Source organism: Dermacentor variabilis, chromosome 7 (genome assembly GCF_050947875.1).
Source record: "Dermacentor variabilis isolate Ectoservices chromosome 7, ASM5094787v1, whole genome shotgun sequence".
Taxonomy (NCBI): Eukaryota; Metazoa; Arthropoda; class Arachnida; order Ixodida; family Ixodidae; genus Dermacentor; species Dermacentor variabilis.
The window spans coordinates 156062038-156088506 of NC_134574.1; the positions used below are offsets into that span (position 1 = coordinate 156062038).

Here is a 26469-nt window from a genome sequence, read left to right on the forward strand (position 1 = left end):
AGATAGATAGATAGATAGATAGATAGATAGATAGATAGATAGATAGATAGATAGATAGATAGATAGATAAGAGAGGCTACTCTACGCTAGGGGAAGAGAGAAGGGGAGAGAGAGAGGGGGTATAGAGATGTGCAGAGACGCTGATAAGGGCAGCTGAAGGGTTTATTAGTCGCGCTGCGACAGGAAAACAGATGTGAAGGCATGCGTTACGACGTGGTCGGTTGTGTACATATAGACGCGGACAGGGTGTGTATAAAGCACGGAATTTTGACCGAAATGGAAGTGGAAGTGAGCGCACCTCTATTCTGCCAGATAAAACAAAAACTTGGAGGACGCTTAAGCTTCACTTTTAAAGGCGGAAGGCTATAGCGTTATCGGGCCCCGTTAACGCCGGCACCGACGCCGGACATTCTGCGACACAGGTCCCGATGGAAAAACAATGGCGGGCCGATCTCGGCGGCACTGCAGGGTAGAGCAATCACTCATAACCCTGCAAGGCAGAGGCTGCAAGTAGTGACTCATCCATGGCTCATACGCCCGCAAGCAAGGAAAGGGGGGTTTGTGTTTGAGTTCTCGCGTAACAAAATTATGTTTTAACGTACGCTAAAATTATTTTCTCGCAATTTCAAATTACAGTCCGACGCTTTCGTGTCTGTAGGTTGTGTTTAAGTCGGACTTTACGAATTTTCTGACGCCTCTTACTCAGATAAATTTATTTAGTTCAGTAACGCCTGTCCGCCACGAGGAGGACCTGCGTGGTTGGGGTTCGGGATGATTTCTTTCTCTGACGGGCGACGCTGGCGATAGCTAACGCCGACACCGGATTGTCCAGCCTGGTTCTTGTAGCCAGACCATCAGAAGTATGCATTTAATGCACATAGAATGCAGGTGCCCGTGATTTCTGTGTGTGTGTCCTCTCGTATACATGATCATTTTTGTATATACACATCTCGTGCACATCACTTCAAAATTGTGTAAAGTGTTCTATCACATCATCATTGTACATAACCATTGTGTACACTGTATATATTGAAAATCATTTTGTACATGTGGCATTTAGTTTATGTGTAACTGTGCCTTTCCGTGGGTATACGTGTTTATATGTTGGTGCGGGAGGAATCGGACATTACTTACGTCGAAAACGTGCTGTGTTTCGTTTCTTACATGTTATCGTCCCGGTGGAATTGTGCCGTTATTATGACTCAGTGTTCGTATCGTCTCTTGTCGAAATAAAATTTTTCTAAACACACGGGGCCCTTAACGCGATCGCGCCAATATATCGTCACGTAAAGAATGTACACACGAGTAACGTCGGCCTATAGGTATCTCTACTGTTGTTGTTCTCCTGAGTGGCTCTGGCACATAACCATAGTGGGGGATTGGCCATGGATCGGGTAAGTAAACTAAGTGTATAAAAGTAAGGGAGTTAACAATTTGAAAGTTGGAGCCTAAAAAGCAACATTTTGTGTCTGGAAAATAAGGAATAAGAAGAAAAGCATGCATTAAACAAATCTAATAAATAAATAAATAAATAAATAAATAAATAAATAAATAAATAAATAAATAAATAAATAAATAAATAAGTAAATAAATAAATAAATAAGTAAATAAATAAATAAGTAAATAAATAAATAAATAAGTAAATAAATAAATAAATAAATAAAAGAAAGGAAGAAAGCTATGGTGGGGAGGGAGAACGATTAGTCTAACATGGTGATCGATTGGTTTCAATGAGGTATTTTTGGATTGCCTAGCAAATATTTCTGGGACTGAACCCAGTAATGGAGGACCCAATAGGTAGGATCACAGGCTTTGATAAATTTAGGCTACAATTGTGGAGCGGGATATCAAGTAGTCATTTTCTTATAACAGAAAAACGCCTGCAAGCCAAGAACAAATAATCTATTGTCTCCGCTTCGCCACATAATGAGCATAATGGTGAGGGGACCAGACCAGACCTGTGTATATAGAAGTTCAACGTAGGTATACGGCAGCGCAGCCTCGTAATGGACACTTCAATTTTGCGTGTTTGGCAAAAATCTCTGCGCCGGGGTATAGAAGTTGTGGACATTCCACACAGCTGGTAATTGCGGAACCTGATACTGCCTGCATAATGACACTCCTGCGAAATCTATCAGCAGTAACATGAGCAGTCAACTGGCAATAAATGAGAATCTCTACTGCCCACCGGCCTCTTCATGGAACGGTAGATGATGTTCAACGGCTTCTTCGTTTTCCTTCAGTTCTTAACTTGAAGCCACATATGGCTAGGCTACCATAACATGTTCGTGTCCGCGCGCAAAAACTTTCATCATAAAGTGCTCATACCCGCTTAAGCACTAGTACCCCCGTAAGCAAGCAAAAAATGCAATTGGCTCATAGACCCGTAAGGCAGAGGCTACAAGCACTCGGCAAAGTGAAGCGAACAGGGCTTACATTCTTCGGAACCACGCGTGCAACATACAGAACAGCATGTCGAAAGCTGTCATCGGCTGCCTCGGAGAAACCTATAGTTGGGTAGTGTTGAGCATGAGTTTCGATGGGTAGGCGACGCGTGGTTAGCACTCCCGAAGAGCAGCTCGCTTGCGAAGCGCAACGGTGCGAACTTAGACGAGAGTACGAAGGCGGCGCGCGGCCAACACCACCGAAAATCGTTTCCGAGAGGCCTACCGTAAGGGGCAGGCCCGACGGGATGACCCGTGTCGCAAATCGGAGAGTGCGGCGGAGACACGCATTAAGTCTCTCCGATCTCAAAGTGCGATGTGGAAAGGTTCACGGCTACTCACTTTCCGTGGGTTAGTTGACACTACTCCTCCGGTCATTGCCGGTGATTTCGTTGTCGATGTGTCGGGACCGAAGAGGGAGCGGTTTGCACGTTTCGTGTTGGAGACATTTCGCTCGCGATGCCGCAATGATCCGACCCAACGGACCACCCAGCGGCGTACGTGCATCGATTTGGCATTATCAAAGATTGCCTCTGAAGTTGCGAGTATGCCGATCAGTGTATGTCATAGCGACCACAAAGTCATTGTGACCGTCGTTACTAGGTGACAACGAGTGACGCCGTAAAACGACAAATTTTCCGACCACGACGTTTGCAGCTCAGCTGGTTATCCACCTTCGCAGGGCGGAGTGGCCTTGATTTTTTAATTGGGCAGCCATAGTTTTGGGATACGTGTGCCTTGGTATGTGCTCATGGTTAGCCAGTTATGCGCATCGCATTTACTTCCAAAGCGTTCAATAAACTGCTTCACTAATGCTTCGTTCAGCATAAATTCCAACATCTGCTTTGTGTCTGGATTTTTTTCTCTGTATAACAGCGCGCATAGTAATCTCATCAGCAGTTCTAAACTAGAATTCTTAAACCTTCAGTCATTATATTCGCATCAATAATCTGTGGTGTGCTCGCTGGTCGGGTAAGTTTCAGTTTCGTACAAGTTTCGTACGAAACTTTCAGTTTCGAAAACTTTCCCGGGTTGACTCGGGAATATCTTCACTTTGCGACTTTCTGTTGCTAACTTTTTATCTGAGTTGTTAAGGCTCATTAGTTTCCAAAATTTTTAGATGTTGGAGCACATCGCGATGCAGTGTCTACATTACTATAGGCGATTATTTCTATCTGTGAACGTCGATGCGATTTGGAATGTTTTTTCCAGGCGTTAAGCAACCAACAGACGTGCTTTAAAGCTCGCTTCTTTACACAAACACCCACTGTGTGGAGAAGCTTGCTTTCTCGGGTATGCGTATTGTTGCAGGGAGCTTGCGGTTAAACTAATGGTTATAACTACTAAGTGGGCTTACCGTGACTTTGTAGACCATTACCGGAGTGCTATGACACAAAAAGGGAAGATAATGCTGACATGGTCAGTCGAAATAAAGAACAAGCAAAGAAAAGTTCATTAACTTCTTGTCGAAATCACAATATGCGTGTCTGATGACAAAAAGTGAAACAACAAATAAAAGTGCTTCTACTTAGGTGTAACTGTAAAATGTAATTAGTGATTTATAATGTCAGTCATTAAATGGCTGAACAAAGCCAAATAAAAATGTACAACACACTTAGCACTTGGCTATTTTGGTTATATCACGTCACATGCCTCCTTAGCTACTTTGATACTAAATAACACAGTAGTACATTAGCAATATAAATCGAACACTTCGAATGGGTAACTAGCGAAGGCAGCAAGCAACATTGCTTCAACTAGAATCAGCCTCAAGTAAGAACATTCCAGTGCTTGAATTTGTAGTTATTGCAGGAAGAAGAAAAGAACTTTGCTCGTTGATTCGGTTTAACTGGGTCCGTAGATGACCCGTCATAGACGCGTCTTTGTTGATTGCACTTTCATTATCAGCTCATGGATAGCTGTGTATTTCTATTTTCTCATTTGGGAAAACGCAGTCATCGAGATGCGGTTCCAAAAACCGGAAGTATCTGCTTCAGAAAAGCTAATCTCCTAGACAATTTTCTAGCCATGTGTAAAAAAAATGTGCACAACATCGAAATGAACATTTTATGCAGACAGCGCAAGAAAACTCCACTTGCCTATAGGCTACCGGCGATGAGGTAATCAGCTGCCTTGCTATGCTCGGGGACAGCCTAAGAGTTCAGTACGAGTTCCGTCCGTATAGACGCAATGCTCCTGTACTCACGTACCTGAAACATACTCGCCGAGTTTTCACCGTACAAATACGCGAGAAGGGCATACTAACACACAGACATGGCGCAAAAGTCTTCATGTAGCCTTCTCACGTTCTCGTCTTCTTTTCGTTACACTAATAGTATTCCAAGATGGCACAGCAATGAGCACGGTCCGAATGCAGCACTAGTTAACGCTTCCACGAGGGACGCCGACATTGAAAGAAGTTAGACTTCACCGTAACGTCATGTAGAATGAGCGGACATAATTGGCTGGCGGTTGTACACGTGATCCCTTCGTTTGAGACAGCGGTGCATTAGCCAGTGCATTTTTTTTTTTTTTTGCTTGTCACCGACTGTAGTGCCTACATCTCAACATAGATCTTCCTTGACGTAGCGCCCGTTATACCCAGAAACAAGGCAGCAGAACAGATTGGGACTTCTGAGTACGCAGCGTGTAATGCGAAATTGAAAAGTTATAGTAAAAATGTCCTAGAAAAAGATTTTCAAAAAACAATTTAATAGACGAGTTCTTGTACATACCATGCTGTGTGCGCACGGAAATGTCGTATTTACTCGCATAATGCTCTTGCTCGCAAAAAAAAAAAATTAATGCATAGAAATTTTTTATGCGGAAAATTGTTGCGAAGTGAATGGGGTGCGATAAGTGTTCAGAAAAAGATGTTCAAATATATTGTTCCGGGTGATACACATAAAAATTAAAAATGAAGTAGCTTTAAATCGGGCTTCTCACACCAGCCACTAATAACTGCGGAATAACTTGGAATGTACTGCGCACATTCCAAACCGCTTTTTATTCGGTTAAAAATTCTGCCCATCAGTGTTATGCTACCGCACATTATTGTATCTTTATTCACCGCTAAAACCACGTTTCGTACTAACTTCCTTATCAGAATATCAATGCTCAAGGAACGTGTACCGGCAGCCAACACTCGACAATTAGAAAAGTGGTGTCTTCCCAAAACTCGAACGAATTACGGTCAACAAATGTTAAAGTATATAATACCTTACACCCTGAACAATAATACAACCTTAATTGATGGCCCCGCAATAAATAAACGTGCTTTAATTGAATACTTTTTAAACAGTATAGCTTAATCGGCAACAGATTTATATCATGCAGTTTACATTTGGGCATTTGGCGTTCTTTTGTGTGGAGTAGTATGGAATGATTTTGCACACATTGTCCAATTTCACTTTCTTTTTCTCGCTCCCCGTTTTTTATAACAGCTCATTCTTCATAAAATATTTAACTTGAAGTTAAGCATGTGTGCACTTGAATGGTGTGTGTGTGTATATATACCATGTACGCGTGTATATGTATATGTAGGTGTACATATATGTATATATATAGGGGCGTATGCGCGCCACTTCTACAGGTTTTTGCGTGTGTACGTGTGAATATAACATGTCAGTGTACAATATTGGTTTGTTATTGGTGTATGTATGTGTAAATATTTTTTTTTTTTGTTGTCGTTCTTCACAGCTTGGTGCGAACAGTTTCTTTTTTTCTTTTTTCTTTTTAGTTCTTTTTTTTGTTTCTCAAGTTGCTTTTTTTTTTTCCTCTTCTAGTCCGACATACACTGCTGTTTTGCCGCTGTTGCCACTGCTTGTAGGGCCTCAGGCCTCGTCAAGCTGCTCAATGAGCAGCTTTTTGTCTGGGGTCCATTTTTCCTTTCCTTGAGGAAAATAAAACTGATTCTGATTCTGATTCTGAAAATATTGGTTGCAAAGTATTACATTTGTAATGGCAGCACAGGTTCCACACAAGCCGGAACTGCAAAGGCTGTTCATTATTTCCAGACGCTAGCTGGACTTCAAATCAGTAAACAAATAAATTGAGAAATGACTGATGAGTCGAACCGATGAGTCGGTGTTAACACTGACGTCGGAACAAACATAAAAATGTCACTGTAGCAGTTTCGGAGGGTGCGGTGATTACTTCAAGAAAAAAAAATCTATTTTTTCTTTTCCAATGTGCGTGGGGAGAGTGCGAGTATTATGCAAGGACATCGATTAAATTGCCGAAGCGAGGCACAGCCAATTGTACGAATATATGGAATTTAAATACGTTGCAAGCATGTATCTCGTATAAGCCGAAAGCATAAAATGTCCCCAGCTGGGTGTCGTAAGCTTATTCAAACAATATTAAGTAGGAGTGTGTTCTCCAAGTTATAGAGGGAACTTCCCTCAAGAAATGCGCATTTTCTTTATCTTTCGCAACAATGTTGTCTGCTCACATTCATCTTGTCGAGCATTCGTACAACCAGGCTAGCGATTCGTAAAGAGACAGTTTATCTTCGAATTCGCTCAACAACAGCGCTAATATAAGGCTGAATCTCTCGCACCAAATTACAGCTGAGCTAAACAAGCGAAATAAGTAAGTAGACAAATTACATAACGTCTGATTTTCTTTGTAGCGTTCGAAGATTGCGAAATCTTGGAGTACTCGCAGCAGAGATTGCAAAAGGCTCTGGGCACTCCGATTTCTTTTTTAAACTTGCCCAGAGGCTGTGACTCTACAGCAGTTTTCTCGATTTAGGGAGTGAAAAGAGCTAGGCTAGTCCCGCACACAAAATACTCATAAATAAAAAAGAACGCAAGACGCGCTATTTTACCACAAAGGAAGGGAAAAAGTTTTTCTTGTTTATTTCGAGTCGGCTGCAGGAGTCGCACCGTCGACGCCGAGGGCGAGGGATGAAGGAAGACTTCGGCGCATCCCGAAAATTCGCCCCTTTCTTCCCCAAAAGTCGTCCGTCCCCGTCTCTCTTTCGCTTTTGTGCGGCGAATTCGTTGCCTTATCCTTGCCTTCCCTATTTCCCCCATGCCCCGAACTTGGTTACGGGAGCGCGCTGATGTTCGATTCCGCATCTGGCAACGCACGCGCGTAGCGCACCCCTTTTATTCCTCTGCTCCCCAACACTTCCCCATGATACCCCGAGGCGAACCCGTCTCGTCCCGTTTCTGCTCCTTATTCCTTCTTTCCTTACGTGCGTGGGTGATATATTGCGTCCGTAATGCTTATTGAATGGGTGTTTCTTTCGAAAGGCGTACAATACACACCCTGTGCATACACCGGCACCGAGCGACGAGGGGCAGAAGCGTGAACCCTTCCGAAAGAAAAAAGAAAGGATAAAAAGGATGGGCGATAAGGGGTGAGTAAAAAAAAATGGTGAGCCAACCGTACTGAAAAAACTGGCTTGTCCGAGGGTGAGAAGAAAAACTGGGCAGCTGATGTGCAAACACAAGCAATAAAAGTAGTGGGTCAGGCCTGCAGTTCCATAGTCACGTGGTACCTTCGTGACGAGTACGGCGAGACAGCGACAAAAGGAAACCACTAAAAGTAGGGACGGTAGGGACGCGGGGAGAGAAGCGCAGGAACGAGCCGCTCAGAAATAGGGAAGAACGTGAAAGATGCTACCCGAATCCGCTGCCAGTGTTGAGGGCGTAGAGATGAAACGAAAGAGTTTCGCGCCCTTAGACGATTTTTTTACCTACAGTCTTTTTTTTTCCAACTTCCTAGTACAGTCATTTTCACGTTGTTTTACTTTCTTTATATCTTCACGACTGCACTCTGAATGCCGAGAGATAAAGAGGAGTTTGGGGGGAGAACTATCAGCCCTGCAAGGGGAGATTGAGGGGGAAGAAAGGGTGAAAAAAAAAGGGATGACGCTCCCAACCCATACGCGGAGGAGCATATAGTTGGGGACGCTGTTTTCTCCAAGTCGAGAGCGAAGCGGACGACGCTCTGAGCTCATAGCCCGAGGTGTGGCAGTACAAAAGGAGTGCGTATAAAGTGAAGTAAACGAGTGAGGACTTAAAAAGAATGATAAGAAAAGCCGAGTTTGTTGGCGTATCTTTTTTTTTCCTCAAAGAGTTGGCGGGAACTGCTCCGCGTGGTGTGTGTGTGTGTGTTTTCTTGTGTTGCCTGCGATCGTTGTTCATGTATGTAATTTCTGATGAGTTGGGGCGCTAAGGAATCTCCGCAGCCGCCATTCTTCCTTACTCGCCCACAGCTCAAGTTTGTGCATCCTCGATTGTGTTTATTCGCTCCATGTCTTTTATTTTCTTTTTTTTCCACACGGAACTATGGCTGAATGACACATCGAACGTGCCTGCGAGGCTGCTTGGTGACTTAGGCCGGAAGAACACTTTTTTTTCCGGGATTTGTGCAGACGACTCTGAGTTCTGGTGGCGACGTACCTACGACGCCATACTTGTTTGTGAAAGGCAAGTGATATATATATATATATATATATATATATATATATATATATATATATATATATATATATATATATATATATATATATATATATATATATATATATATATATGGGAGACCACTACTGACGAGTTGCGATAGCGGTACGCAAACTCTTTGTTGGAGACATCTTTGTGTTTCGCGAGTGCGTCTGGTGCAAACGGCGAGACTTCTCGGAGTGTGCCGAGTATTCTAAAAAAAAAAAAAGAAAGGAATGTACTCAAAGTGCTCCGTTTTGAATAATATTCTGCACCCAGTCGCCAATGATCGATACCTTTGAAAACGCTAGAAGAGACTTTGACGAAGTACAGGTCATTATATACGTTCCAGTGCTGGCATAAGGCGCGGGACCACCCGTGGTTGCGCTAGAAACAGTGATATGAGAGTTTCAGCTTCCACCCCCCCCCTCCCATATTAGAGCTCACGCAATCCTCAAATATGGTAAACTTACAGAACCTCGGCAGTTATAATTAGGCTGTTTATTATTTTACCAGACGCACTTTAGGGCTTTCAACGGTATGTACGGTTAAGTCCACAGTTACAGGAAACGCAACAATGTGCGGTTCTCGCTTCACTGGCGCTTAAACTACATGTGCCCGCGAAAGCAAATGTGGACGCATTACGCAGTGGTGTAGAGTGTAGAAAGTTGCCTCGCTAACAACCGAAACATCACGTGCTGCAAAGCCGGGTGATTAGAGACTTGCCAGAGGGGAAAATTCGCACGTGCTCATGCGTTCCCTCTTTAAACGCAGGTCGCACTGTAGACGCAGCATACGGGGTTGCTACAAAGCTTCAATGCGATAAATCTTGCCGTATGTCTGTGGCAATCATTTAAAGATCCCTCACACACTGCTCTGCCACTAGCTTTAATAGACGCCCAGGAACAGCGAGAAGGAATTCTCTAGATGTGTCGGTAACTTACGCCTCTCTGGTTGCAAGATTGGAGTACAGGAGGCTCAGATAGCCAGAAGAAGAAAGCAACACGGAAAAATGGGTGGCGGCGCCGTCCCGACGATCCCGCGCTAAAGCTAGCCATAGTGTCGTGGGCTGACAGCTTCTGTACCGGTGTTTAGTTAATTGTTTGTAGGCAAAAAAACACCCGACAGTTCTGCCCGAAGGCGAAGCATTGAAAGCGATAGCAAGGTGTGGCGTTGCGGTGACGGCGTCTCGGAGCGTCGGCGCGATTAGGAGCGCCGCCAGAGGCGCTGCGGGTGTCGGGCACCTCTCGATGGTGCATGAGATGGGACCGAAGGAAAAACAGACGACCTTTGTCGCTTCGACGGCCACGGGAAGGATTCGAAAGATATATAGCTTGGCGTTTACTGCCCTCGTACCGTAGTGTGTGTGCACCACGGTGTCGCATGTACGCAGCTGCCCAGCGCGAACGCCAAACCGTGTGTGCGCACGACGTTCGTGCCAGCAACGGAAGCTAGAGAACTGGCTCCGCGGCACAGCCGATCGAGCGGAGCGTGATGGTTTAGGTTCACTTAGCTTCGCCCGATTAACAGACTTAGATAGGCTAGCCGGTTGCTGGCTTGATGGAACATAGTTATAACGGCGCGATTTGAGGACAGGACGCAGAAAGAATGTCCACAGGACAGTCGCCGATCTCCTGTGTGCTTTCTGTGTCCTGTCCTCAAGTCCCACCGTTATAACCACGTTCCATCTAACTTCACCCGCTTTTGCAGACAAACGCACTGCTCGTTTCTGAACGTTGATTCCTTTTCGACATCAAGTGATACCCTCTCCAGGCGAAGGCCGCTCATGCGCTGTCTTCTTACCTGTGCGAGCGCCTGCGCCCCTTTGTTTCACTGTTGGCATGTCGCCGAGAACGGTTACTTGCTCACCGTGCTGCAACGGCGGGTTCGAATCCGCACAGGGGTTGACTTCTTTTTACAGCGAAGCTGTATATGGCTGGATTCTGGAAAATTGCGTGCGTCTATCGAGCCTTGTAGATATAGCATTTCTCCCCATACGTGGGCCGATATCGAAGATTGTGCGACATCGGGCCAACCCGCGGCGAAGGTGAAGCAGGCCTTAAGCGCTCCGCCAACTTGCAAAAGTAAGTTTAATATCGTAGGTCCAAACACAACCTGTATCAGATATTAATCTGATAAGAACAGACACTACACTTTGACCCGCGTCGGCCACGTGTACGTTCGCACCGCCCTCTCTCTGTCGGCGTTCCAAGCGCTTGCTTATCTCCTTTCCTTTCCTTCCGCTCTCCCGTGGTGGCGGTCCCGTGAGCATGCTGCCCGCCAGGATCGTGAGGCGTAAAGAAATACAAACCGTCCACGGTGGCCTTGATCACGCAAACTTGGAACGTTTCACCGCAGCAACGGCCAGGTTTCAGAGGGAGTTTGTAAGGGAACAATTTTCTGTGATCTGTGTTTGGTGTGACCACTTGTGGTTTTCGAGTGACCCCACAACCATTACTGCACTGCGCGACGTCGACCAACGCACAATCGCCATCGCTATGGTGAAGCAGTGTGTGCCCTTGGAGTGCGGTGAGGTGCGCGTGTGTTCTAGGTGCCGGGATTCGTTAGTAAAATGTATCGTGCCCCGTTTCGCAACGATACGTGAGTATGTATACCCTCGGTGCCTTTTCATCTTCCGAGGCTGAACATCGGGAAAGAGCGACTAGCCGCACCTTGCCTTTCATTTATGTGCATACGACGTTTGACGCACGGCAACAGACAGTTCCCCATTAAGGGACCCACATACGCAGCTTCGCTGGTCCTCCACCTTCACAGAGTGGTATGGCACTGATTTTTCTTTTATTTACGCGGTCATCGTTTCTAGGTCAGATAGATATGCCGCGCCTAAGTGTGTGACGGTAGGTAAATAACGCCATCGTACTAAAGAAAGGAAGACATTGCGCTTTTGAAGATTCAAAGAGGCAACCTAGCAAGCTCCCAAAGCTTCCCTGGCGTCAAAAACCACCAGAATAGAAGATGTATTGACATTAGTGACGTCACCCTGAGAAAAGCAAAGCTGTTGTTTCGGCGCGAAATTTAGCTACGTGGGAGTTCGCCATTCGTTTTCTTTGTTATTCGTCAAGCCACTTCCGAGAAATAATTGAGAATATAGTTTGGAAATAATACTTAAACAGGCTAAAGTGATATCGTGCTGTTCTTTAGACGTCCCTTTCCCTGCTGGCGACACCGTGTGCATGTACCACGTGATGCAGGAGGCACAGATGGTGCCAAAGTGGCGGTTCCGGGAAGAAGGGCCCAGTGCGGAACTTCACAGAACAGGATTTTGATTCCGTTGAAACGAAATCAATGTGATACAGCGCACCTCTCATACGCGCCCGTTTCTGCAGCGAGTGTCGGCTTTGTCGCTCGTAACCGAGCGAACAAGCCCAGCGAAGGATGCAAGCGAACGCGGAGCGCAGCGGCAGACGAAAGACTGCGATAGCCAAGAGAGCGCGAGGATGAAAGCGGAGGAGGAGGATATAAAAAACGGGTGAGGAGGAAAGCGGAGTGCCGGTGGCGACCAGGCATGCGGCGAGCACTGAAAGAAAGCGCTGGCGCGGCCTATGGACCCACTGCGCATGCGCAGTGCATGTGCATTTTCTAGCGGCGGCTGCGCAGGCCGCCGCCAGAGAATGCGCTCCACGCGCGCCCCGCGTTCGCGTCTTTACGCTTTCTTTCTGAACAGTGAGCGAAGCAACTGGTGGAAATGCTTCGTCTGCCTTCTAGAACTGGTACAGCCCAACAGCCAGATAAGGGAACAGACTGACGCTCTGTTCGACTGACTGAGTGACTGAACGACTGGCGCTCTGTTCCTTTATCTGGCCGGCTCGGCTTGTTTCTTCCTTTGTATGTTGCGCTGTACCAGATCTAGAATGCAATACCAACTCGCCCAATCCTCAACCCTAGTGAACTTCGTCTGCCGTTGCTGTTAAACAAGCTGCGCCGCCGCCGTGAGGAATTTGTCGTTCAGAGTCAAATTATTTCCCACAATACATCGGGCATTTAAAACTCCTAAACAGCTGCGCTCAAAATTCGCATTAGGGAGTAACCTAATCGCTTGTGAATTTTTTTTACCAATTAACATACCGGAGGGACTCCTGGGCAAAAAAGCTGTCATAGCAGCCTGACGAAGTCTCATGTTCCATTACATGGTGGCACGTATGCATGCACACATATATAGCAATTTGTTACCTTTCATGTTTGATCTTCCGTGCACTTGTTTATTATTAACAATGTTCTCTTTATATTATTATTGATATAACTGTTTCATTGTTCTATTCGTATAACTATTTATATAACTGTAAGCTGTCTAAACCTTGTTACATTTTGTGAAGCCCCCTACCCAATGCCCTTTGAAGGCCTGCAGGTAACGTATTTTGAATAAATAAATAGATAAATGTTACACCACCGTACAGCTTTTGAACAAATTCAACGAAAGATACTTGTACGGAAAGATACATTAATACATATTGACGCGCGTCCCCGTTCCCTCGAAAGTTTTGGAACACGGAACCCGAATAAAATCTAAATTTCATCGCAGCGAACGCGTACAGGTCCTTCAACCGGAAGGTAGAGTTTATGCTTCTCCGTAGAATCACCGCGTTCCTGACATACGTTTCCCACTGTGTGCTGAAGTCGCGAGAAAATTTAACTTATTCTCACTTTCCGCGCTCCGAAATATACCGAAGGCGGCTGTACTTTTTCGTCTTTCTTCGGTGACCGCATTTCCCCAGCTAATAAATGTTAAATTTATAATCGCTTAGCGCAAGACGCTCCTATCTGTATCGGAAGCTTCTCGAATGTTAGCGCGGGTTCTATCCGTTGGCTACATATCTTTCTCCGAGCTTTGTGTAATCAGACTGAGTTCGCGACGCGAATCGTGGTGCACATTCAAGAACTTACGGGAGCATCAGCGGCTTCGCTGGAAGGTTCAGTGGGCGATGCGTAAATAGCCGACGCATCTGATCCGCAGGTCAGATGTCGTCGATCGACGAGTGTGCTAGCCGCTATCATTGTTATGAGTGTTACTTGTTTTGCTGGGCACAGGTTTGTCCAATGAACAGTTGGCTTCGTGACTTGTGCTGTGCTACCGTGGTTGCTCCACGCCACTACAACGTGACATTTAGAGAGAGAGAAAGAGAAAAAAAAAGCTCACATATTTGTACGCAAAACATCATAGCAGAAATATTAAAGCGAATATAGATGGAAGGGCCCTGCACAGCTGATGCTTTAATACGCGCGCATCTTAAATATCGCAAAGCTATTGCGTAATGCACCTTTCGACGCACTTTTCGTAATAGCCTATAACCGCCCATGTTACAGCCAACCAAACACAGATAAAAGCGCGCGTATAACTTGGTGCAACTCCCATTACTACTCTTGCTTTGAACCGTTACCTGGGTTTGCAACAGCTGGCTACTGTTTTCCTTTTCCTCTTCGTTTGCTCAGCTGGATTCATCCTCAGCTTCACACAATGTAATGTAAGGATTGGAGCTCCGTATGATTTATGCGAAGACGTTTCATCCACAGGGAACATTTTATTTTTCTTCTTTCATAATCACACATTGTCCGGCACGCATATAAGGGCACCGTCATGTAATGAATCCGAAATAGAAACAAGGTTAGGCCCGCAGCTCTACCCTAGGGCAAAGCTTCTCAGGACCTTGTAATTAAAGTTCTCTGTCTGTCTGTCTGTCTGTCTGTCTAAGCGATATTTAAATAGAGAAAATAAATCTCACCGAAGGCATGGAATAATAGCATCCCCTTTCCAAGTGGAAACAAGCGGCGATAGCAAATAACGTTCGCGTGCAATAATAACCACACAGGTTGAAGAAAAAAGAAATTGGCTGAAGGCTTAGCTTGGTTAAGCCTGGAAGATTGCGACAGCAATACCCTTGGCTGCGCCTTGGTTGATGCCGCGAGCTGGGGCCCCGTCTATCGGTCTGGCGTGACGTCACACCAGCGAGCGCCCTCTCTCGGTAGCGCCGCAGCAGCGGCCGCAAGGCTTCGCCTCCACCATCGATGCCGCGAGCTGGGGCCCCGTCTCTCGGTCTGGCGTGACGTCACGCGGTCACGTGACGCGCAGCTGTGTAAAGCCCGGAATACATGGAGCGAATAACCGGCGTCCGAGCGACGAACTTCCTTGGGCGGCGAACGCCCGACGGCCGGCGTCCAAAAATTTGACGGCCGCCGCCGATCTGTCTGTCCAAATATTTTCGTCGGGCCGCCGGAAGCGTCGAGCGCGCAGCGGTGGACAACAGCCAATCAGGAGGCGCCAGTTCCGGTCGCTAGGCATGCTGGTCTTTCGCGCGCGGCCTTTTCTCGTCTTCTGCAACCACGTTGGTGCCTGCGCTAGTGTTGGTGTATTTTTCAGTTATAAAAGCGGTTTAAGCCACCTTAAAAAGCGCTTATATTTGTTTCATTGTTTACCACAACGCGTATGCTGAGTCTGATAACACTGGCGCCAACACGGCGAACTCGCGGCGGCGTCCGCCCGCTGTTCGCCTCATGTATTGCTAGGCAGCGCATCTTCGACGTCTTGCCGCCGCGCCCCTGTTCGCCGCGCCGCGTTCGCCGTGACAATTCGTTCCATGTAGCCCGCGCTTAATGGTGCATCCACACGACGGACGGCTCCGCGCAAATCTGTGCCGCGGACGCTTATTCCGCCGCCCGTCCGGCTGCGAAGCGCATCCACACGACGGACGGACTGAGCAGACGACCGCGCCGGAAAAATAAAGATGGCGGCGCCGCCCGAAGCGACTGCCGTCCGCCTCGAACCTGTCAAGTAGTCTTCGTCCGCTGTGTGGCCCGTAACTTTCAAACTGAGGCTTGTATTTGGTTTAAATTTGTGTCCAGAAGCTTCGACAGCAATGTATTCGTCATGAGTGGGCACCGTTTCCGAAAGAGATACTCAGATTCACGGCGTGTAGGCTTAACGAGTGGCTGTATTGGCTGAACATGGCCTCGAAGATGTTGCGGCGGCCCGGGCGGATCTCAGTGACCGTAAGTTAATATGATTGCTTGTTTCTACTCATTCTAGATGGCGCCATCGGTGAAACAAATATTTTGTCATATATGTTCTTTACTCTGAATGAAAATGAAGACCGAAAGGGAACGACGGGGGGGGGGGCCGCAATGGCTGTTGTTTTGTCTGAATCGGATAATGACGGCCGCTTGTTTCATCGAAAGAGGTCTTGTTACGATCTCGTGTCCGCGTAATCGGTGAAAGTGATGTCCCACAACGCGGGGAACTGCTCCACGAGATGTAAGAATAACAAAGTTGCCCCGTCGTTCAGGTTCATTTCAGTCGCTCTAGTGCGAGTCGCGCGTCAGCAGCGATGAAGCTGTTAAAGATCCCAAAGCCGCGCTTGTTGCCAGACTGTAGAGCTACTAGGCTAAATCCGCAGCATTCGACCCCCAAAATCCGGATGCGAAAAATAGCTCGGCATTTTCCGTCCGTGGGGGTCGCGGACGACGTGCGGACGGCACAAATCGGTGACGCGTGGTCACGTGATGCGCCGTCCGTCGCGAAAAAGACGGATTTCGTCCGTCGTGTGGATCCACCATAAGGAGGCGCCACGACCACCGATGGGCCGAAAGTGCGAGCAGTATTGCTTTCGCAATAAAAACTCCTTGGACTAAACCCATGAGAGTGCCTTTCCCACAAGCAGTGAGAGGAGCGTGAACAAAACTGGGAACCGCAATCGCAACGTTCGATCGCTACCACCTGGTGGCCCCACTGTCACTCGCTCACGCAATGCGAGCGCACACTCAAGGCCATCGTGACCGAGAACAATCCGCAAACAGAAGCGAGCGCCGCCGCCTTAGTATAAGGCCGCAACCTTATGCACATATACCAGGCGCACGATTGTCTTGCTGCGTCGCGACGCGTTGCCAAGCCCCGAACGGTTTGTAGCCACTTTCAGCCTCGTATAACTGGCGCTTGCGGCTCCACGGGCCTCACTTCTCGCCCAATCCAGTGCGTGCGTGTGTATGTATGTATATGTATACAGCCGATTGCTTGCATTGGGGCGTCTCGCGTTCCGCGTGGCAGCGCGCGGGTTAACTCGGAAATATGCGCGCCGCTCGCAAGAGCGCGTGCTCTGGCATCTGGATACAGGCGCGCTGCGCATATTTCTATAGTTTCGATATAATGCGAAACATGCGACCTCATAACAAGATAGTGCGTGTGCGTGTGTATATGCGCGAACTCTGCATGTACCCGCGCGTTTGTAACCGTGCTCCTGCGTGTGTGCATGCGTGAGTCGGCAAGTTTTTTCATCTTGTGTCGTACTCGGTATAACATTCGCCGCACGAGCTCGCACGTGCCTTTCTTTCCGTTCATCCGTACTTGCGCGACACTCGAACGCGACTCGGCAAAAACAACCACGTTTAGCGTGATAGCTCTCTTTCCTTCTCTGCCTTGGGGGATGAGAAGGAACGCAACCGGTTCCTCCCGAGTGTCCGCTTCTATATAACACGGCGCGGGTTATGCGCGCCGGTTTTTTCTCAACTGCGGCGTATATGTGCAGCTCCCTTGTGCGATTGTTGGGCTCCGCTGGCTTCTTTCCCGGCGCATCTTCCCGAAAACCCACTATGTACCGCGACGCCTAATACAATTTGTTCCGTACACGTTCCGTTCCCCCAGCGCCCGCTCCTTCCAATCTAAGCGGCGGAGAAAAGATTATTGCTTGTTTACCGTCGCGTAAAGCCGCCGCCATCTCCACTCGCACGAGTGTGCGGGCCGTTGTCGAAGGTCCCCTTATATGTATAACTTATGCGCGTTCGCCTCGCCCTCCATCCATATCTGTAAAGCATGCGCACGGGCCTCTTCCAGCCTCTCCCCACAAGGTTGGCGTGCGCGTTCGGGAATAGGGAAGGAATTCCTCGTGCCCCACGCGCCCTGCTGCTGCTGCTGCTCCACGGCGTTAGGGTTATCCCGAGAAAATGCGCGTCGAGGATAGGCCCAGGGCATGCTGCACGAGCGTGCAGCGACCGCTTTATTCAGAATTGATGAAGAAAGCGCAACCACTGTCTCCCATAGCCGCTGACTCCGAAACCACCCGCGCCCGGACCCCCCCCCTTCCCCTAGCCGTTATTTTCTGCAACCTCGTTTCCCCTATCTGTCCCTTCCTTTTCTACTGTACCTCCTCAACTTTTCCATCGAGTCGCATGTGATTGTTCTTGGAGAGCTCTGTTTACTTGCCTCCTTTTGTTCATATCTGGACGCTGCTATATCATCGCCGTGCTCTCCTCACGCAATTCCCCTTTCCCAATTTCCCTTAACTCACTACAGTCTACCCGCATTCCCGTTTTTCAAAATGCAGCGCGCTTAACTCCATCCTTTCCTGTCTCTCCCTATAATGTAACCGTACGTGAAGTGGCACGCGACGCAGATTTTGTGTTTGTCCGTTTGCCTGCCGCCTCCCTCTTTTGTGTTTCTTACCTCGAGCACGCGTTTTGTTGCTCTCGTCGTTTCGTGGCTCTGTGACGAACGGGGACAACAGCGCAGCGTTGTACAGCTTGGTTCTCTTATTTTTCTGCGTCCCCAATTTCTCTCGAACGTCCCAGTTTCCCCCTTCCACCCCAGGACTTTTCCCCAAGCGCGTTCTTATTCGATGCTCACAAAACACGCGATGATTGGGGAGCGCGCGGGAAAACAGACACGATTGCACACCGTCGCAGCCCCCTCTACGGACACGCTTAGACGTATTATAGAAGAGAGCGTGCGGGTACCTAGACGCGCTAAAATGATGCGTTTTGCGGCTGTTGATTTGCTTTGTTTCCCCTTTTCCTGTTTTCTTTCCCCTCCCTGGTGCTGGCATTTATGCTGCGGCGTACAGATCAAAATCCTTCGGGAAATAAACGTGGCGTTCCCGAGAGGAATAGTGTATGAAAAAGTAACGGTATGTGTATGGAGGAATAGGGAAGGCAGGGTGTAATAATGTAAGTCGGCGATGTCAAATGAAACAGGAAGAAAAAGGGAGAAAGGACTCTGAGAACATGGGCAAGTCAATGAGGTGTGGTAACATGGTTGTCTGAAAAACTACATTCACGAAACATGTTAAATATTTTGGGAGAAGGAAGATGTCGTCATCGGCAACATGAAAAAATCGCTGGCACATCCCCATGTGGAGGGTGATTGGCGACATTAATGCGATTAGCAATCCATGTTGAGGTAGACCCGTAATTGAAGATGAAATGCTTTATATATGTTATGATGATTATCATTAAGCCTTGCACATACCCAGTGACTCCTACTTGGTGACCCAATACATAGATAGATAGCTAAACTTTATGAAAAGAATAATCAGAAAAACCGCTAATGATCGGGGCCCTTAGTCCAGGGCTCCGCTGGCTCTTGCCATCTTCTCAGCTCTCTTTATCAGCTTGAGTTGGTCGTCGAGGGCCGAGCTAGACAGCAGTGCCTCTCATTGCTCCCTCGTGGTGTTCGTGTCTGGGTGTTCAATGTTGTGTAGTGCGCACTCCCACGTAATGTGGTATAGGGTTGGTGAGGCCCCACACCATGGGCATTCGTCCCTGTAGGCTGTGGGGTGTATCCGATGTAATATGTGTAGGTTAGCATCAAAGAGCAAATTTCCAAGCACTTTAGCAACGAGGAGCGGCACATACCCTTTGCCACATGCCCACTGAACAAAGCTGTCGTCCAAGACGTTCATTGAATATCAGCATTGGTTAGAGCGTCTAAAGAGGACAAATTCAGCACAACAATGTACAGTTTACGGGGATTTGTTACAACGTTTACGAAGGTTTTGCAAAAGTGTTAATAACAAATTGACAATATATTTAAGAGGTGCATAACATACCCATTTTGTCAGCTTTAGATGCCTTAATCAATGGAGTTCATCGCATTTCTATATTGTTCTTCATTGCTGAGCTGCAGTGTTATGAACTCGATAGTCTTGCTTTTTAAACGTTGCACTTTTCAGAAATGTTTTTGTAAAAGAATTCCGCTGCCTAAATATAAAATCAGCTTTAGCCTTCTTAAGACGCTAGATTTAAACTTCTTTTTTTTTTCAGAAGTAACAAATAATATCAAATTCGGTGCATTGGCTGCCGAGAAATACGATTTCTCTTTTCTCATGCACGCATTTAGAGAGGAGTCTCCGAGCTAAGGCTTCCTCCTAATCACGTTCTACAGAGATTAAACAAAGGAAGTGGTATACATGTTTGCAAAAAGAATGTCCCGCCTACTTAGTGGAACTTTTGTGTACCGAGATCAGTGGCGGAAGAACGGGGTCGTACAACCCTCCGGGAAGGCACGTTAACCCTAACTGGCGCGAAGTGCGAGTTTCTTTCGACGAGGTCGTCGAAGCTCAAAAAACTTTTGACACTGGTGTGCGTAGGCTGTGGCTCCAAGGAGAGAGAGAGAGAGAGAGAGAGAGAGAGAGAGAGGGTGGGAGTCATATTGACTTCGTCGAAGAAGCACCGAGCCCGTTGGCACCTCTCGAAGCATATAGCGCGAGCACCGAACCACACTGGCATCTGCGACGTGTCGCACTTCTTAGGGCGCCGTGGAGCGCGTACTGTCGCGTTAGACGCGGGTCGCTGAGCTTCCAAAAAGGCCCAACTCGAAGTTGGCGCAGATGCGGCGGACACCGAACGGGAATTCTTATACCTCGTTCTGCAGTTCTCTCAAAGTAAACTTTGTGTGCCTCCAGGAAACTTCAATAAGTTTACTATGTCTTGTCGTCGTCGTCGTCGTTGTTGTTGTCGTTCTCGTCGTCGTCGTTGTCGTCGTCGTCGTCGTTGTCGACGTCGTCGTCGGTTTGAAAGTGTATAGTCATACAGTCTTTTTCTTTTGTTTTTTTGGTACGCTGACACGGAACCAAAAGCTTCCCTGTGGCGTCGTTCAAGAATGACCAAGTAGGTTAATTTCATGCGCGAATGTCCCTATCAGGGCAATTGAGTTTGTATCGTTCGACGCAAATCATCGTTAGACTGCCATCTATATTGTGGTCTAGCGGGTCATGCTCGCGCTTTATAGTGTAAAGATTGTTTTGTGGACATCACGAAGCACCATGTGATCAAAACGCTTTTAAAGATGCAAAAATTTCTATGTCAATCTTGCCGAAATAGATGTAGAAATGTCCATTTCAGCACGTACATGTTGTTTTTAGCACGTTGTGTAATACCCTACCGCCATTTTTTTTTTGTACTAATAAGGCCGAGCTGCATGCTATTTGTAGAAACGTGAGCTGCCATTTTTCGCTTGATTCGATGTTTCACTTGAAACTTTTGGATTATGACGAAGCCTTGCTTCGACAAGATAGACTTGGGATGGCGTATACTCTTGATCCTAGCGCACCTCTACTGCTGAAACTAGCACATCCACACTTATTTTCTTTTCTTTTTACGACTGATAGCGTATGCGCCAGACTCTTACGGTGAAGTAGCAAAGCATTTTTAGAAGAGCATTCTACTGGCGAAACTAATTTTGATGGGATTCAGAGGACCATTTCACAACATACTTCGAAACTACGCGTGTGGTAGGTCGCGGATAGTTATGGCCGATAAGGAAACCGTCAGTAACAAACAATGGCTTACAGCCGGTGTTCCCCAGGGATCCATATTATCAGCTCTAGTGTTTAATGTACTCATAAACGATCTTCCTCTAGTAATTTCTGGAGGTGCGATCTATCAATATGCATACGATGCAGTAATTTTAACAAACCTATAAAATCTATCCGGATACTTCCACCAACGCTACCTGCCACGAATGTGGAGAAATAGCCACGTTATACCACATGCTCTGGCGGTGTGCCCGGTCACGCTCTATCATCGATAACAGCTCGGCCAGATGGGAGGCGGTTCTCCGCAGCCCTCTTCTGGCTGACCAACTCTGGGCTGTCCAGCAGGGCCACGATTCGGCCGAGAGGCTCGGCCTTCCGGTTCCCACGTGGGAGCGGCCCGCTTCGTGATCACTCACGATCTGCAGGACTTCATTAAAGTTTTGCCACACCACACCACACCATTCAAATTATGAAAAGTCTGTGGGCGCCCTACAACATACAATACGTAGTGTAGTGCACTACTTCGCGAAAAATTGTATTAGCGTAAATATCAATAATACACAGTTGACATGTTTTAGAAATCCCATAAAGACAACAGAAATAAACATCCCAGTATATTTGCATGATCAGCACTGTGTTTCATGAACATGCACCCCTCTTGCGTATATGTAGACTGTGTGCGGTATCTCGGTTTATTTTTTGATAGCAGCATGTCGTGGCAGCGTCATCTGGCCCATCTTTGTGGTAAACTTAGGAGTGTCGCTTGGTTGCTTTTTAATATAAAAGGTTTCGCACCATTATCTATAAAGAAAACCGTTGTTTACACTCTCGCGTACAGTATACTACGATACGGAATCGCTGCATTCGCTTTCTGCGCATTGCGGTGGCAAACGAGAATTGACAGGTTATTAAATATATATATATATTAAAACTAATATTGAAAAGTGCTGCCCATGACTGTGGCCAGGTGTCAGATGAAAATTTCTTTTCGGCATTGGGTTTTCTTCATATCAGTCTTTATTCAAGCGAACTGTGGTTCTTCGTAATTTTTGGAATGACAAATTTGGAGAGAAATATGACTTTTGAGGGACAACAAGCGTTTCAAAGTCCCTCGTTCAATAACTAGGTATGATGAGGCATGACGATGTGTCTTTGCGCCAAAAATCTTTAATGATCTGCCTGATGAATTTTTTTCGGTTCAGTCAAAAAGGGATTTAAAGAAATTGTTATCTTCCATTTGAGTTTTCCGTTGCTCTATTGTGTGGGTATTCGTTTATTTTATGTAATTTGGTTCCCTTGACCTGTATTTCTATTTTAGTGTGAAAAATGTTCATTTTCCATTGGAATAACATGTATAGCCTTCTATTTTCTGTTTTCTTAGTTTGCACAATGTTTTATCGGCACTAAGGTAGTGCCTGTACATACCCTGGCCTTATCGCTGTTGCCCACGCTGCCGGGCCTAGTCACACAAGCCATTCAGGCTTCGGCAGACCCGCTTACCATTTATTTTTTATAGTGCATTATTATTATTATTATTATTATTATTATTAGTAGTAGTAGTAGTAGTAGTAGCAGCAGCCGCAGTAGTAGTAGTGGTAGTGGTAGTAGTAGTAGTAGCAGCCGCAGTAGTAGTAGTAGTAGTAGTACTAGCAGTGACATTTACCATGAATGCTACAAGCGGGTTCGTCACATCGCACTTCTGGGGCACACATCTGGCTGCACATATCCAGTCGTAGATGTTCAGTAGCTCAAAATGTCGCAAAATGTTGTATAATCGACAAGCGCCCACGATGTTGCATCGAGAGGCGAAGAAAGCTTCGCTTTAAAAAAACAGCAGAATGCAGGCGACCGATCGTTGTCCGAGATAAGTACACCCTTGATGGCCGACCTCACTGTTAATTTCCCCATCGTCTATAGCGCTAGCAGAATACAACCGGTGCAAAAGACAGAACAGTTGACGTCTTTCTCGTTACCCTGGCTTTATTGTCTCGCTGATGCTCTTTTGACCGTCGATCCTCCGGCCCCTTGTGTAACACGGGAAGGCCGAAAAGCTACTACACGCCAGCTTCATTATACGTGAGCGACGCATCGCATGTGTTCGAGCTTCCGCCGCACTTGTTCAAGATGAAGCGTGACACCGCCGAGAGGACGTGTGCCCGCCGTTCTTCATCGTAACAAATTGCGATCGCCCCGAACCCGGTTGGGGTCCTAACACGAGCGCAGCGGGGGCGACGTCGTCCGCGACTTCGGGGGCGAAGAAATTGGCAGAGACGGGTAGACATCGTTCTCAACCCCTTGAGGCTCATTGTTCCGGAGTATTTCTTTTTTTTTTTAGTTCCTTTATTCCTTTTCTAAAACAAATTAGAGAACCTTGCATGCGGCCTGCCGTTCTGCGTTCCTAAATCCGTGCAATGTTGCTTGATCCACAGCAAAACCCATTGATTCGGACTAGGGAAGAGCACGTCCCTGATGTGCGTTACTTTGCGTTTTCCGCGGCTGGTGCCTGTGCTGTGTCGTCTGCTCTCCACAGAACGAGCAGACGTCACTGGACAACTGCACGAAGAAGACGCGAAGAGTGTGTTGCGAGCAGGCAACCTGATAAAAATAACTTTCGAACATCCTAATCGTTACACAAGCAGCAACATGTGCCGTACGTAATAGTTATATGATACTGCAGCAATGATCATGAAACTCTCACTGGCCTTCTGATGGCAAGAGAGGTAGATATGACGCGTATTATCGGCACCAACTGTCCTCCAAATCGCCAGCCATGACTACCCAAATTTTCAAGCATCTCCATATCTGGTCACATTCCTTAATGTGCTATATTCCTTAGTGTGCTATAATCAAGATGCATGACGCTTTTGGAGACAAAAAAGTGTGGCAAGAAAAGCGAACAAACACAATGTTTCACGAGAATACGATGGCAATAACTGGGGACTACTTTCCGCAGCGTAATGGCGATCCCTCCTGTGCGCACGCTTTATCCGGGCTCCAATACACTGCACAGATTTTGAGAGAGACAGAATACAAAGCCTTTAGGTAGCTCACAAGAGCACACTGCTCGGGCTCTTCGCACTCTTGACTCTCGTTTTAGTTGTGCTTTCGCTTTTATTTCTTTTTGAACCATTTTTTTCTCTTCGTCACGTCACAGGGGGGGGGGGGGGGGGGGGAGTGGCACTCGGTTGTTCGGAACAGATGAAGCGGTTGCGAATCGTCTACTGGGAGTTTCGGGGCCAGGAACCGGAGCAGGTATGGTAACGGGGCCCCGGTACGAAGCGGCGGCTTCCCTGGGTGTGCTTCGAGTTAGGAGAAACAAATGACCGAATTAGTTTCTTACACGGAGGCGACCGCGCTGTTCGCCAGGAACGTGCGTGTCTACTTATAGTGCGCCACTGAATTTGCCGCAGGTCGCTAAAGGTTTCCCAAAGAAAAAGGAACGTTTAGAAGGAGGAAGACAAACGATTATGCGCCGCTGTGCGACTGGGAACAAGAAAATACGAATATAGCAGAAGGAACGAAGCAGACGACACGGCTCAACGCATGCTCCCGTTGTTCGTCTCAATTACGTCACGAGTGAAACGAACGAATAGAAGAAGCGTGATGGGAAAGAATAATAAAAAGAAAGAGAGGGGAAGTCGAGATAAGCGAAGAAGTCACCGATCAACCAGCGACGCCTGCAGACCGAGACAGTCAGGCGAGGAGGATCTCAAGCAGTCATTAGCAAAATAAGAACTTTGGAAGAGAGAAAAGAAAAAGAAGAAAAAACAATAAAGTGCCGGTGAAGATGTATGGCAGTCGAATTCGTTGGGTCGGGATTTCGAAACCTCCGTCCCACCCGCACAACCTTCCGTCCACCGAGACGACGTTTTTGCCTAATGCTGTACTTCTTTTCATTTGTCGTGCTCGCCTACATACCCTGTGTGGTTCTACCTAAGTTCAGCTGTAGCTGAATTATACGGCCTCACCTGGATGGCTCTACTTCTGTGCACCGTGGCAGATACAGCAAGGTGCAGCAAGCGCAACCTAAAGAGACTACGAGTTTGTAAGGCATCGCTGCTCGTTCATCCAGGCTGCCCGATCGTTGCCGGAGTTCCTGGAATTTCACAACCTGTAACATACGCAACGGTTCCTCTGATCCTTGGCCTTGAATATCTGCCTTCATCGCCTTCATCTTTTTTATCGTCATCATATTCTTATTATTATTGCACTTTGTCTACGGCAGGACAAAAGCCTTTCCCAACTATCTCCAACATGTGGTATCCAAAACTTGGAGTCTTCGACATGCTTGCGGCTCCGCAATAAATTCTGGCGCACGCAGTAAACAAGAGCGTGGTTTCGATATTGGCTTCCGTTACGCAGAGAGAGAGAGAGAGAGAGAGGGCTGTCACTGGGTCGTGTATTTGGGCACCAGCCCTCTCTTCTGTCAGCTGACTTCATTAGATATGCGTGCATATTTGCGTGCATATGCGTGCATATTAATGACTCAGTGAACAATCAGGCTTTTATGGCGTTCTGCATCGTAAATGCATCACCAGTGCTAATGTTGTCGCGCCATCTACTAAAAAGAAATGAAACCAGCTGCTACGCTGCTACGGCTCCGCGCCGCCTCTGGTCGTAATAGTGTCGAAACAAACGGCTGATCTCAATCATAACGAGAAAACATACCCAATTATTTGCCCTCAGCGCGAGATACGACCAAGTGATAACGAGTTTTACAGCTTATTTATTGCTATCCGGGAGGAGAGCCAGCAGCAACTGTGAATTCTGGTCAAAGCGGGTGATCTGGGCTGTATACGGGAGCTTCCATGTTCCTATACGTGCTCGCCGTTAGGGTGGCTATTATGGCTGTCGGCGGTGACCGCCACAGTAAGTCACGGTATACGACGTGCACGCGCGAAGGTCCTGACATGTCACGTATCGCTATAACGAATAATGCACTAAGCAAAAATAAAGCTTTCTATTCCCTCTAATTATCATTTACGCCCGGAACTGCATTCCGCTGCGTAATGATATTGCCTGTGTACATCTTGCACC

At 47.0% G+C, this 26469-nt stretch overlaps 1 non-coding gene across 1 annotated transcript; it reads right to left on the minus strand.

Moving 5' to 3' along the window:
• Positions 1–10892: 10892 nt before the first annotated feature.
• LOC142589164 (U2 spliceosomal RNA) lies at positions 10893–11076 on the minus strand. Its single transcript, XR_012829846.1, has one exon. It is a non-coding gene; the product is annotated as a U2 spliceosomal RNA (small nuclear RNA).
• Positions 11077–26469: the final 15393 nt, after the last annotated feature.